The sequence below is a fragment of the Pocillopora verrucosa genome, chromosome 8, assembly GCF_036669915.1.
Source record: "Pocillopora verrucosa isolate sample1 chromosome 8, ASM3666991v2, whole genome shotgun sequence".
In the NCBI taxonomy this organism is placed as follows: Eukaryota; Metazoa; Cnidaria; class Anthozoa; order Scleractinia; family Pocilloporidae; genus Pocillopora; species Pocillopora verrucosa.
Window position 1 is genome coordinate 11,565,264 of NC_089319.1, and position 14,392 is coordinate 11,579,655.

Sequence of the window (14,392 nt, forward strand, 5' to 3'; positions counted from 1 at the left end):
CATGAATTCGGAAGTAAAGGACTTTGTTTCCAAATGCTCAATCTGCCAGTCATACCAGCCAGATCAGTGCCGCGAGGAATTGCAACCGTATCCGATCCCGTTGCGTCCCTGGTCAATGCTAGGTGCCGATTTTTTTGACCTTGGGCAACAACATTTCTTTGTCCTAGTCGACTACTGGAGTGGGTTCTTTGAAGTCCAGGAGGTTAAGGTGGCCACATCTGCTAGCGTGATAGCTGCATGTAAAGTACAATTCGCCCGCCACGGGATACCAGACGTGCTTATTACCGACAACGGACCTCAGTTTACGTCATCAGTGTTCAGTGCATTCGTGAGAGAATGGCAGTTTGAACATAGAACTTCAAGCCCCCGTTACCCCCAGTCAAATGGCCGCGCCGAGAATGCCGTGAAGACCTGCAAGAACTTGATGACGAAAGCGAAAGCGGATGGGCAAGACCCGCTGTTAGCCCTTCTTGATTGGCGCAACACCCCAACAGAGGGTCTAGGAACATCACCCGTACAGAGACTGATGGGACGCCGCACACGCACTTTCTTACCAACCCATGAAACGCTCCTGCGGCAGCCATCACACCAGGAAACAGCCACCAAATTAGCTGAGCGCAAGAAAAGACAAGCTCAACAATACAACAAAAAGTTTCGCCCTTTAGAGGCACTAAAGTGTGGACAGGCCATCAGGATGCGGCTTCCCGGAAGGGAGGAATGGAGTCTGGGGACCTGCATGAAAGCCTTGGGGAACAGGTCTTATGAAGTTGAAGTTTGCGGCAGGCGATACCGACGCAACCGTCGGCAACTGCGCCTGACCCCGGAAACAGCACCACCTATGAGTCTGGTAGAACTAACTCCGCCCGAGTCTACCCTCAAACCGGCGCCAAATCTGACAGAGCCAGGACCTCCTCCACCGGAGTTCCATGGCGAGACCAAAACAGAGAGAATGCCACCTGAAAATGAGATGGGAACTGAGCTTGAGCCACAAAGGATTGAAACTCATCGATCAGAACGCAGACGTCGACCCCCTCTGTGGCATCAGGATTACCATATGAACTGAACATTGAATGATTGAGCCGCTAAATAGTTGTTGGGTTCTGTTTCTATCTTTTTATGATTTCAATGAAGAACAATGTTTTATCGATTTTATGTGATTTGAACAGTGATCGAAACCGAACATTAAGTATTAATTAACTTTTGAAGATAAACTTTGTAAAAAGGGGAAGATGTCGTGATATTGCGTTACACGGTCACGCCACTGGGCCGATGAACATCTTTATATTTAGAAGACTTAGCAGACAACGAATACACACGTGGCGGCAGTCGAGTTCGCACAATAAACAACCCTTTTGAGTTCACAGAATCGTGACAATTTTTGTCCTAGTTTTAGAGTTACATCTGCAGAAACTATTTCCTATTGATAATAAAATCATCCCACTCACAGGATGTGTATCATAAATTTCCTGTATGTCACACTATCATGCCTAGCTTCAAAATCATAAGAACTTCCAGCTATTGTTTGATTCGTTATAAAAGTACAGCTAGTTAAATTCAGTAGTTCAGAGTGTCAAGACCTGCACTTACAAGCTCAGGACCTCTTGGTCACAAGAAGTAACTCCATTGCAACCGTAAGTTGGTGACCTATTTGACTGAGGATTTGGTATGTCACATTTGACCTTGTCATTATGTCTTGGAGTTTAAGTTCCAGAATAATACAGTTCATAGGTACTTATCTCTATCCAATTGTCTAGTCTTTGCTTGAATCCTTACTTGATTCATGTTCAAATTTGTCTAGAGTGTAGTCAGCTTTCAGAACATTGTATTAATCTTTACCTTTCATTCACCAGACATGTTATGCAATACTGTAGCAGACTGAGTTCATTGGTGAAATCAGATATTTCATCATAGTTTTCATTGTTTAGTTCATCAGTAATGACAGATGTTATCCTGTCACAGATTGATATGTTACCAATTTTCCTAATTTAAAGGGAAAATACGAAAATTCTATTGAGATTAGTTTATTTAATATTATGTTTTTGAACTATTGTTCTTACAGCCGGAAATGGACGTGACACTGTTTATTCAATTTTCAAATGAGACATTTTAGTGACGCTTAGATGAAATGATTAAGTGTAAAAAACCCAGATGTGAACACATGGTTTTGTCTTTTTGTTGTGTTTGCTTGTTCAATTTTGGATGGTCTCCTGTATACGATTGTAAAGCTTATTTGGAAACTAATACAGTCAAGAATTGTTCCTAATTTGGTTTTGGTGGATATTTTTTTGGTAACGGGAACAATTGTTTTATCAGCATTTACTTGTTTTCAGTTATTTCATGTTTAATTCTAAGAATAGCTCACTATTCAATGGTTATATGTTTGGATAAGAGGATTAGTATTTTAGTAAGTGTCACACAATGATTACTGTTCTGTCATGCAATACTTTGAAATTGTCTTGTTTGTTAAATTTAGTGCATTGCCATGACAATCTATTGTACTTTAACTCATTGTTTTATTTTCATTATTTTAATTATTTTATTGTAAATTGTTTGTTAATGATTTGCTATTTATTATTTATTCTTTTTAACTTGCAATCACCCTTTTCTTTTTTGTACTTTCCTGTATAAATAAATTTATTTGTGGTTACAAGTCTGTCTTGTTATTCAAATAACAACATCAGTACCTGCCTCACTCACATTTGGCGCTGTGAGCACGGTACAAAAACTTCAGGAAGCAATTTTAAAAAAATTAGCTTTATAAAAGGGTGGTTGCAATACCAGCTCTAGTATCAAATCATTATGTCTGCTGAGGAGTTGAAGAAAGACCTGGATGAATTGCCTAAGAAGTACAAAGAAGCTATGGACCAACTCAAGGCCCTGAGAGCGGATTTCATAATGTCTCATCTGGAAAGGCCAGCCAAGGAAGAGGTGCAAATGTACAGAAAGAAGGATAGAAGTAACCCAGACTTTCTCCTGGATGTTCTTACACAGGCATTTGGGGAGAAACGTTCCAGCTCCCAATTCTTAAAACTCTTCTATGGGCAGAAGCAGAAGGAAAGTGAAAAACTTCAAGCATACTCGTATTCCTTAGATGAACTACTCAAGAATGCCACAAAGGCAGATCCAAAGGCAGTCCCTGACCCAGAGAAGACTCTGCAAGACCATTTTGCAGACAATGTGAGGGATTCTTTTCTTTGAAAAGAACTGAACAGGTTCATCAGGAAGTGAAACCTTTCATTCTTGGATTTGAGGGAGGAGGCACTATGCTGGTCAGAAGAAGAGGAGAGACCACAGTGAGTCATGCCGAGATTCAAGAAGTATCCACTCCTGAAAGCTGTCAGTGCCACACTAGTTCCACCAACACCCCTTTGGATAAGGTTTTGGATGTCCTTCTGAAGTAACAGAAGCCCTTAGAAGAACTGACAAGTTCAATTAGAGACCTCAAACAGCCAAGGACCCAACACTCAGCCAAGGAATGGAGTGGATAGCGTGATAAAATTGTTTGCTTAAAATGCAACAAGAATAGACACATTGCTAGGAACTGCCGGCCTAAGGACAACCAAGCTGACAGGAGAGGCCCACCACAAGGTAAACCACACCCTGACAAGTCACCAAACTACCTCCCTCTGTCATAAGGAGCCAAGTGACAGGAGGGAACAGCAATGGCTCAAATATGGATATGTAAACAAAAAACCTGTTTTACCTACTGGTGATTGGTTGAGATTAACTGCAGTGAATGGACTAACAATACTGTATGTTGGATACCTAGAACTGGACATTGAAGCCTTGGGAGTCATGATCACATGAAGAGGAATTTTAGTTCTAAAGAGTCCAGCCAGTCAAGAGGCCAGGCAACGCAAGAAGATTATCCCTGGAATGGGAAAGCAGAAATTTCCCCTCAATGGAGCAAAGTATTGGAGATTAAATAATGTAGCACTGGTGAAATCGGATATTTCATCGTAGTTTTCATTTTTAAGTTCATCAGTAATGACAGATGTTGTCCTGTCACAGAATGATATGTTACCAGTTTTCCTAGTTTTATGTCAAAGGGAAAATACGAAAATGCTATCGAGATTAGTTTTATTGAATATTATGTTGTTTTGAGCTATTGATTTATCAGCATTTTCTTGTTTTCAGTTATTTCATGTTTAATTTAAGAATAGCTCACTATTCAATGGTTTTATGTTTGGATAAGAGGATTAGTATTTTATTAAGTGTCACACAATGATCACTGTTCTGTCATGCAATAATTGAGTGGCAAAGTATGACGTCACGTTGTCATGACCGCATTTTTTTCAGTTCTAAACAAACTGTTCTATCCAATATGGCGGACGCAAGCGTCATGTGAAGCTCCGTTTTGCAGACTTTGAACTCCTTGTTTGACGCTCGTGGTACATTCAAGTTATGCTGGAAGTAGAAGGATAAGGCCATAATATCTTGCAGAATCTAAAATATTGGAGAATTAGGCGAAATGGTTCAGTGTTTCGCACCCGAATGTAATCACCAGTCTGAGAGTCATTGCTGTCGCTTCTTTGCATTCCCGAGCAAAGAAAAGAAAAAATCTGAGTATGATCGATGGAGAAGATTATTAAGGTTTGTATTTTAACTTACATATATACTGTAAAACCAGAATATCGCAGCTAAAGTAAAGTATTGTGGCTTTCGGACTAATAAACATGGTACTTGTTGGATTGACGCTTGTTTCCTTCGATTTACTTCTAACAAAATCCAACTCTGATCTAAATACATTCCACATCTCTATATGTTTCAACAGGAGAGAAGATCGAGAACCAAGCAAACACAGCCGTGTTTGCAGCTGCCATTTCAGAAATGGCGAGAAGGTATTTGGGCCAGAGATTTTTAAGCACAACGAAGGAAAACTTTTCCCTTCTAGCAGTAAACCGCCACCAAAGAAGAAGAAGAAATTGGAAAAAAGTACAGATGGCAAGGAATTAGTCGACATCGAAAAAATGAGAGAAGCCTTGCAGAGCAACGAAAGTGAAGATCAAGAACGGGACGTACTCAACGATTTAACTGCTTCGGAGATAATCCTTGAAGCAGAAGTAAAGCAGTTGAGAAATGACCTTCAACAACATGAAGAGAAGTCAAAATATTTTAGAGAAAAATACTCAGTGTCTACGTTAAGTGACGATGTAATACGCATGGAAACCGGTCTTCCAACTAAGCAAGTATTTGATGTAGTTGTACTTTATACTTTAAGATTCAAAGACTCAATAATATATTTTCATGGCTGGAAGGTGGAATCAATAAGTTTTGAAGACCAGATATTCATAACTTTAATAAAGATTAGACAGAATTACACGAACCTTCATATAGCTCAGTTATTTCATGCAGTGAAACTACTATATCTAATATTGTCATTACATTTATTCATCTCTTGCACGAGATTTTGTTCACTTTTTTGATGTCAACAGTACCTTCTAGGGAGAAAAATAAGACTTGTTTGCCGTCATCATTTACACAGTTCAGTTCTTGTAAGATCATAATAGATTGCACAGACATTGAAGTTGCAACCCCTGGCCTAATGAGTCATCAAAGTGCAACTTATTCTTCATACAGAGGTATGAATTCATTTAAAGTACTCGTTGGTGTGGCACCTAATGGGGTCATAAGATATGTTTCTAACCTTTACCCTGGATCAACTTCAGATAAGGCTATAGTGGAAATGTCTGGTTTTTTGAAACACCTTTATCCAGGAGATCTTGTTCTTGCTGACAAGGGCTTTCTAATCCAAGATATAGTTCCGAGTGGTGTGTCTGTAAATATTCCCCTATTCTTAAACAATGGTAAATTTACTGAAAATGAAATAAAAGTAACTAAGTCGATTGCCAAATGCAGAATCCATGTAGAGAGGGCTAACGCCAGGTTAAAGGATTTTAAGATTTTAAGTTTTATTCCCTCTTACCTAAGATGCTATTCTCAAAAAATTTTTCAGCTTTATGCTGCTCTTGTTAATTTGCAGTTTCCGTTAATCAAGGAAGGTTGTACAAATGTATTTTTTGAGTAGAAAATTCTCAAGAGAGGCTCAAGTCATGTTTTCGATGACTACAAAGATTCAATAGTTACAGTAATAAAAAGTCTAAGTTATGGCAATTTCTTCAATTCTTTTTTTTCTGCTTTTTGCTCTTTACTTAGGGTGTGATTCTTACTTTAATAGGCATGAAAGCATCACTCTAGTTTCTGTCTCTATTTTGGAAAAGTAGTCTACCAACAATTGAGATAGATGGATAGATATAGGTTATTCCTCATAACTTTAACAACTATGATATTCTATGATTATTTTCTTAGTTCATATAATCCTAACTGTACAAGGAAAGAAGAGAATCGTTAATAATTTTCAATCTTTTCAATTGTTCTACAGAGTTGAACAGTAACATTATTTTTAATTTCTCATTTCCACATAAGGTAGAATAAATATAAAGAGTACAAGTGTATGTCTCCTCTTATGTATTCACACTTATAATAATTCCCCCTCAATCATTTTAGGGTAGTAATGATGGAAATAAAAGTTTCTTAGAATATCAAAATTGTCTTGTTTATTAAATTTAGTGCATTGCCATGACAATCTATTGTACTTTTACAAGTTGTTTTATTTTCATCATTTTATCGTAAATTATTTTGTAGTGATTTGTTATTTATTTCTTTTAGCTTGCAATCACCCCTTTCCTTTTTTGTACTTTCCTGTATAAATAAATTTATTTGTGACTATAAGTCTGTCTCATTGTTCAAATAACAACATCAGAACCTGCCTTCGGTCACATCATGATTTCATTGTCAGATTTCTGAAGATGTCACCAGTTTTGATTATGACGTCTATAATGGAGTAGTTGTTGTCCTTGCAGACAATGGGCTTCCCATGAAATTGACAGCAAGGATTGTGAGGATTGTTTCCTTGAGTTTTAATTACTTTCCTCAAGAGATAAATGAACAAATCAGGAAACCAAACCCTCAACATCAACTTTTTAAATAGAATACAGATACATACTCAATTAATTGTTTCTTTATTTATGATCAGTGGGTTTTTTTTCCAGAAAGATAAAGAGATGAGAGTGAGGTGGAGTCCTTCTTAGCCTTTGCCACAAGTTCACCATGCCTACCTCAGATTGGGCTGGGTGTCATCAACATAGAGTTCAACAACATCAAATTTATCATCCATACAACATCACAGAGGTCCTCCCGGACCAAGGTAAATTTTCTACTTCACTCAAGGCCATCTGGGAATCAATGGAAAAGCCTTTTCTAGCATTATTTAATTTCTATGGGTATTGCTGTAAGATGGATTCCAGCTTTTTGAGGTATGATATCTAGTCTGAATGCATTGTGCATGTCACTAAATCTGTAACCACTAAGAGTAACTTCCTAATGATTTCACTGCTATTTCGCTTGTTGGGTTTCTGAAGATGTCACCAGTCTTGATTACGACTTCAATTAATAAGTAGCTACTGTCCTTCTGGACTGTTGGCTTCCCGCAAAACTGACAGTGAGCATTGCAAGGATTGTTTCTTTGAGTTAAATCTTCTTTTTAGAAAAGATTAATGAACAAATCAAGAGACCACATTCTCAGACTAATTAGCAATGAGTTGGTGTCCTTCCTCATCTTTGCCACTCGTTCAACGTATCTACCCCAGTTTTGCCTATGTCATCAAGATAATGTCCAACAATACAGAACCTATCTTTCTCATCCACATGTTCATTTTGTATAACATGACAAAGGTCCATCCCAGACCAAGATGAATTTTCCTTTTCACTCAAGGCTGTGTGTGAGAACAATGGAATAACCTTTTCTAGCCTTATTTAGTTCCCATATGGGTATTACTGTATGATGGATTCCAGCTTTTGCATGTAATAATCAAATTTGTTTTGTTGTAATGTGTTTATTCTCATTTTTAATTTATTCTTAATTTTAATTCCTAATTAATGAAATATGCACTGCTGTGTTAAATACAATGTACGTTGTTTCCTTTTTTATAGAATATTTTCACTTGTTAACAATTTCCTATTCTTGTGTTGGGAAGCCTATTCTTCCCATAAGGCATAGCAGTTCTAGAGCAAACGCAAGGAGAATGAGTTGCCACATTTGTCATTGTTTTCATTAGTTCAACTGCAGATTTCCAAAAGCTCTTACATAATGTGAGTTCTTTAGTCAGAAAAAAAGACAATTGAAATTTCCAGGTTTACTTATTGCTCATATATATTCCATTTAGCAAGTCGTGCAAAGGTTAAGAAGTGTATGAGGATCTGACCTGATCTCAATTGTTGGAGTTTGTTATAAATTGTGGATTTGTGACTACAATGTAGCTGCATCTTATAATTTTTTTTGAGGGCTCATTTTGCTTTTCATTTTTCTATATGTACTTTGTTATACTTATACTATTTTAACAGGTTCCCATTCAATTCAAGCTTGTTGCTGAACTTTTTTCCCTTCACATTGCTAGACATATTATGCATAGTTATTCTCTGCAGGCTCCCAATCAATCCTGCTTGCCAGCCTGGATAAATGCTGCTAATAAATTAGCATATAAATTAACTTAACTTTCAACCTGTGAACATTATTAACTCAAAATTGCACCCATAGAATCAGATTTGCTAAAATCTTAAACTCTTGTCGGACTTGTTTTTTTTCATTATTAATTACACTATATATATTTATCAATTGTTAAATAATGGAGACCTCAAGGAGGTCAGTTGGAACCACACTATTAAGAGGTTTAATTGCTCTCCATGCAGGCCTTCAAACTGTAGCTGCGATGTTTCCATAGTACAACACTGAAACAAGGCAAAACTCTCCCATGAATGCCTGTATGTGTTGCACCAACAACAAAAACAAAGAGCAAGTATTGTTTATTTGCCAGCTGTGAATCAGGAAAGAAGAGCTTTGGAATAATTGAGCAACTTTATAGACAACCATTTGTCTCAAAGGAATTCCCATGGACAGCTCTCAATGTACTTAAGGAAGAACAGTTTGACTTCACATTTGGTTTATGGTCATGCTTCTTTCTGATGTTTCACCACCTTTAACAGTTGCAACTGAGGACTATTCCACGTGGTTCCTAACACATGAATATTACATAAGTCTGTTTACCAGAAATATGGCTGATCAGGCCAGTGTTTAACTCCATTTCCCATAGCATGAGTTGACAGAGAATATACTGAGATGAAAAGCCCCAATATTCATATTGATTTACACATCTATGTAACTGCTGTATCCACATACTGCGGATTGTTCATCCAGCTTCCCTGATGTCACTTACCAGAGATATTGTTTCTAACAAAAGTAACATAAAAAAGTAACCTGAAACCTTATATTACAAATAATGCCTTTTAACTTAATTCGAATTTTCTCTATGCATGTATCTCTCCTATTGGTAAATGCCATTACCAATCAGATCCTGTAGCAGCCTAACTCTAAGCAATTTTTTAAAGAAAGTGTTGAGTGCTAGTTTATAACACTTGACATAATGCAAAGCACTTTTGAATATGTGAATAGTTTTAAAAGCTATATAAATGTTTATTATTACAATTAAAATATTCTAGATAAATCCAACCACAATTTTTGAAATGTTAATTAATTTTGATTCTGGCTATCTGCCGCCAGACACTAAATAAATAAAACAGTTTCAAAGCTCTAGTCTTAATCATACTTTGCTAAATGATAGGCCATTACTTTCACCTTCCTTATTCCTTATTAATTTTAACACAGAACACATAGGACAAGAAGTTAATGAATATTCACATGTGATAATTAATGGATGCTGCACACAAAATTTGACGCATTTGTAACAAGTCATTTCCATGGGTCATGAAAATGATCTTCTTATGAAATCAGTGTTGGATTAACCACTGACCAGTTTTTAAGACCCATGAATTTATCATCTCATGAAAATTCCTGGGCTTCGGCATACCTTTGCAAGGATTTCACAGTGTACTCATTGGCCATGAACTTAGCTATCTCTTAACATATATTTTCATAGACCATAAAATAATGTTTGATTGCAATTCGTGTAGTGTAGAATTTGTAGTAGTGAGTTTCAAGGAAAATTAATGTTCCTTTTAAGGCTGATTAACAACACTTTTGTGTAATCTCAAATTATCATCATGTTGTTGTAAATAAAGCAGCTAGGAAGTTAAGGTTTGTTTTACCACTTGTTGAGGAAAAGTTACGTGTGATAACATTTCTAACAACTGGTAGCAGAGCAAGGTTGTCTTGCACCTTATATTGCATTTTTACTATATAAATTTGGTGTTGTAACAAGTTGGACCATGCAAAACACATACGATGTGTCAGTGAGGACAAATTACACAACCCAGTTGGACCTAGCCATTCAAAAAATTAGAAATCTTAAAGGGAAATGGCCAAGAGCAAGTTATTGTACCAAAGGAAAATGGTCAGAGGGCACATTAATGTCAACGAAAAGCTTTTGAAATAGCACAGAAGTAGCAAAAAATAACTCGAACCTAATGGAAAAATTGACACCATGCTCAGAGAACTTGAACGAGCCAGTGCAGAATAAGAGTCATTTCTGGAACTTTAAAGACTATAGAAACATTTGAAGCTAACTGAAAAGGCCATTGAGATGGCAAATGTATGCCTTGAAAACATTAAAATCATGATCAACAAAAGAGTAGAGGAACTGCTTTTAGAGCCCCATTGTGATTTTTTACCTTTGCTAGAATTTGAGTCAGCAAGCTGTGACAGTTCATTCTTGCACACAAGTGAAAATGAGAAATGCCCTTGTGTGATGGGGTTCGAAGTCAAAAAAGGAAAGAGAGAAGCTCTTGGCTGCAAGGAGCCTTTAAGCCTATAAGAGAACTAAAAAATGCAGATTAAAGATTGAGATTGGCAGCACAGCTCGAGACATCTAATGGAAATGAGGAAACGAGGAAAGCATTCAAAGCTTAGGTGAACTTGGCTACAATGTTGCAATGAAATGATCCAGCCATATATGAACAAAAAGCATCATGTCTATTTTATGCACATGTATATGTAAAATGCACATTACAAATAACAAATATTATTATTACTACCATTTTATTTGATAATTTTTTTCCCAGTCCAATGCTTCAAGAACATTTGGAACACCAACAAACTTATGAATGTTCCACTGTGCAATATAATCATAAAGGGTTGCCAAATTGTGCTAAGCAGAAGCTAACCAGACCTGGTGAGCTTGTTCAGGCTCAAACCGGAATACTAGTTTCACTAAATAGCACTGCAAACAAGATGCGGCCTTTCTTTCCACATTTTCCACAAACATTTCTCCTGGGTAGCCCTTGTGCACCATACAGCAAAAAGTCACAGGAAGAGAGGTCAATATTGTCAAGCCCTAAGTGTCAGGTGTTTACACCAGCAACATGAGGGGAGTTGATTGAGCTGATCAACTTCGTTCATATTATTATATCAGGTGGCAGTCTAAAAAGTGGTTCAAGTGTATATTTTGGTAGTCATTTAATTTAGCTGTCTGAAATGCCTATGTCTCAGAGTCCAAAAGCCACACAAAACGCTTACAAGATGCCTTCAGCATCGGATTAGGCAAGCAACTCATCAGAAATTTCAACTTATAAAGGCAACCTGCAAACAGTGCTCCACCACTTGTTCTTGCTCCAGAGGACCACACAAGCACAAAATCAACAGCCACAAGAAGCAGTGTGTTGACTGCAAAGCAAAAGGCAAGAAAATGGCCAAGGGTTACCCAGTTGAGACGAAGTTCAAGTGCATTAAGTGTGGAGTTGCACTTTGTCAAGATCCATGCTTTAGGGATTATCATGTGAACATGTAAATGTTACTTGCCCACATCTTTTGTGGCATTTTTAATGATCACAATGATCAGTTTGTGCTAACAGAACTTTAAGTTACCCTCATATATATTATTGCTAACTATTTTCAAAGTATTTCCCAGTGTATATTGAGCTCACCAGGATATTTTGCATTTTAATATAAGATGCTTTAAAGTAACAAAACACGTGCAATGGCGGAAAATTTTAATTTTAGCAAAGACACATTTTCACTGAAACTTAACATCTTTCCTTGGTATGACTTTGAATTTAACTACAGCTACACTTTAGTATTAATTTTGTGAAATTAGCAGACTCTATAAAACGCTCATAACCCACTGAGCATATGTTTTGATTTCCACTCACTAATTGGGAACAACTCTCCAATTACCTCTAAGAACAACAGAGAAATGAGCCAGAGGGCAAGTGGTATACAAAGGGTTAAATCAAAACGAGACATGTTGAGGATTTGGATGCTTTCAGGAAGAGAAAAAATGAACCTACTTCTATAATGAATAAAGCAATACGCGAGTTTTACATGCGATTCATGGCAGAAAACAGCAAGGATCAAGGAAAGCTCTTTAGGGCAGCAAAGAAACTTACAACAGAGAATAAGCTGTCATTCCTTGATCATGTGGATAAAAACAAACTCACAAATGAAATTGCTGAGTTTTTTGTGACAAAGGTCGATGAAATTCCTAGATGCAATGGAAATACATGTGAATGAGACACATGGTAACATTTCATTGGGCTTTGAGCAAAGGCCGGGGTCATTTCACCCTTTAACCAAACGTGATGTTTGTGCTTTAATCCAGAAGTCAGCAAAAAAGTCATGCATGCTGGATCCTATGCCCACTTCATTAGTCACCGAATGTTTAGATGTTTTTCTTTTGGTTATCACTAACAATGATTACCAAAAAGAAAAAACCATAGCACAGAGATGGTGCTTGTTAAAGTGTCTAATGATATCTGCATCAACATCAATCATTAAAATGTGACACTGCTGGTACTTCTTGATTTCAGTGCTGCATTTGACACTGTAGACCATGAAATTTTGTTGAACCTGCTTTAATCAATGTTGGGCATCACTGGTAGTACCCTTATGTGGCTAAATTCATATCTGTCTGAGCATTCTTCATTTGTGTTTGTTGATGGAGGGCTCTCTGATAGCATTCACTCACCCTTCGGAGTCCCACAAGGTAGTGTCTGAGGCCGCTATTGTTCATCACGTATGCTAGGAAGCTATTTGAAGTGATCAAAGATCATTTGCCATCAGTGCATGCATATGCTGATGATACTCAAGTGTGTCTATGTTTTAAACCTGATGGTTTTTTAAAAACGAAATAAGGTGCTATGAAAACAATGGAGAGATGTATTAACCACATCGGGATTGAATAAAACTGAATTTGTGGTTATTGGGACACAACATCAGCTATGTAAATTGAGTATTGGTTAATTGTCAGTTGGTTTGAATCGTATGCTTAGTATTGGTAAGCATGTGATGGCTTCCTGTATACGCTGGTGGTAAGGCATCAATCTGGTTCTCTTGCACCTGCAGTGTCGAGAAGGGTGAGTTTGCTGTAGTTTACTGTCTCCATAGTGAAGCAAATGGAAGGCTGTTGGTAGTTTAAATGCTGTAGGAAGCTTTCTATATTATCATGTGCTATCAGGTGTCACCTATGTAATGTTTCAGATCCTAGGTTTTTTACTGATGATATTATAGCTTGTTCTTTAAAACTCTCCATTTAGAGGTTAACAACAACAGCGGAAAGGGGACTCCCCATTGCTGCTCCTTCTGTCTTTTCATAGTTGATCCCTTGTCTTGGAAGTATGTAGATCTCCATTCAAAGTTCAGGAGGTAACCAGTCAACTCGCCGACGGACCAACTCGCCGACACCAACTCGCCGACGTATAAAATCGAGTAGAGACGTCGGCGAGTTGGTCGTCAATCCAATACAACTTATTAGAAGTTAAACATACAGAGAAGTAAACGATATTTAGTTAAAAAAACACTGGCGAACATTGGTGAACATCAAACAGAAGCTTAAACATCGGTGAACATTGGTGAACATCACCAATGACTATAACAGCTTAAGACGCGAACGAGTTATTGTGCGACAACAACACCGTAAAGACTTATCGTGTCAATCGCTCAGATTTTTTAACGAAAACGTAGCTTTCTAGACGAGATCTTTAGTAAAAAGCATTTCTTTTTATTTGCAACAAAGTTTATAAGGATCTTAAGGCGAATAAAGCGAAGTAAACCTCACCAACGACTCCAACAGCTTCAGACGCGAACGAGTTATTGTGTGACAACAACACCGTTAAGACTCAGCATGTCAATCGCTCAGTTTTTTTTACGAAAACTTGGCTTTCTAGACAAGATCTTTAGTAAAAAGCAATTCTTTTTATTTGCAACCAAGTTTATAAGGATCTTAAGGCGAATAAAGCGAAGTAAACATCACTAACGACTCTAACAGCTTCAGACGCGAACGAGTTATTGTGTGACAACAACACCGTAGACTCATCATGTCAATCGCTCAGATTTTTTAACGAAAACTTGGCTTTCTAGACGAGATCTTTAGTAAAATGCAATTCT

The 14,392-nt window shown here is 37.3% G+C and overlaps 1 pseudogene; it reads left to right on the plus strand.

Annotated features, from left to right (window-relative positions):
- The first annotated feature begins 4,334 nt into the window (after positions 1 to 4,334).
- On the plus strand, positions 4,335 to 6,028 carry LOC131799620 (uncharacterized; annotated as a pseudogene).
- The last annotated feature ends 8,364 nt before the right edge of the window (positions 6,029 to 14,392 follow it).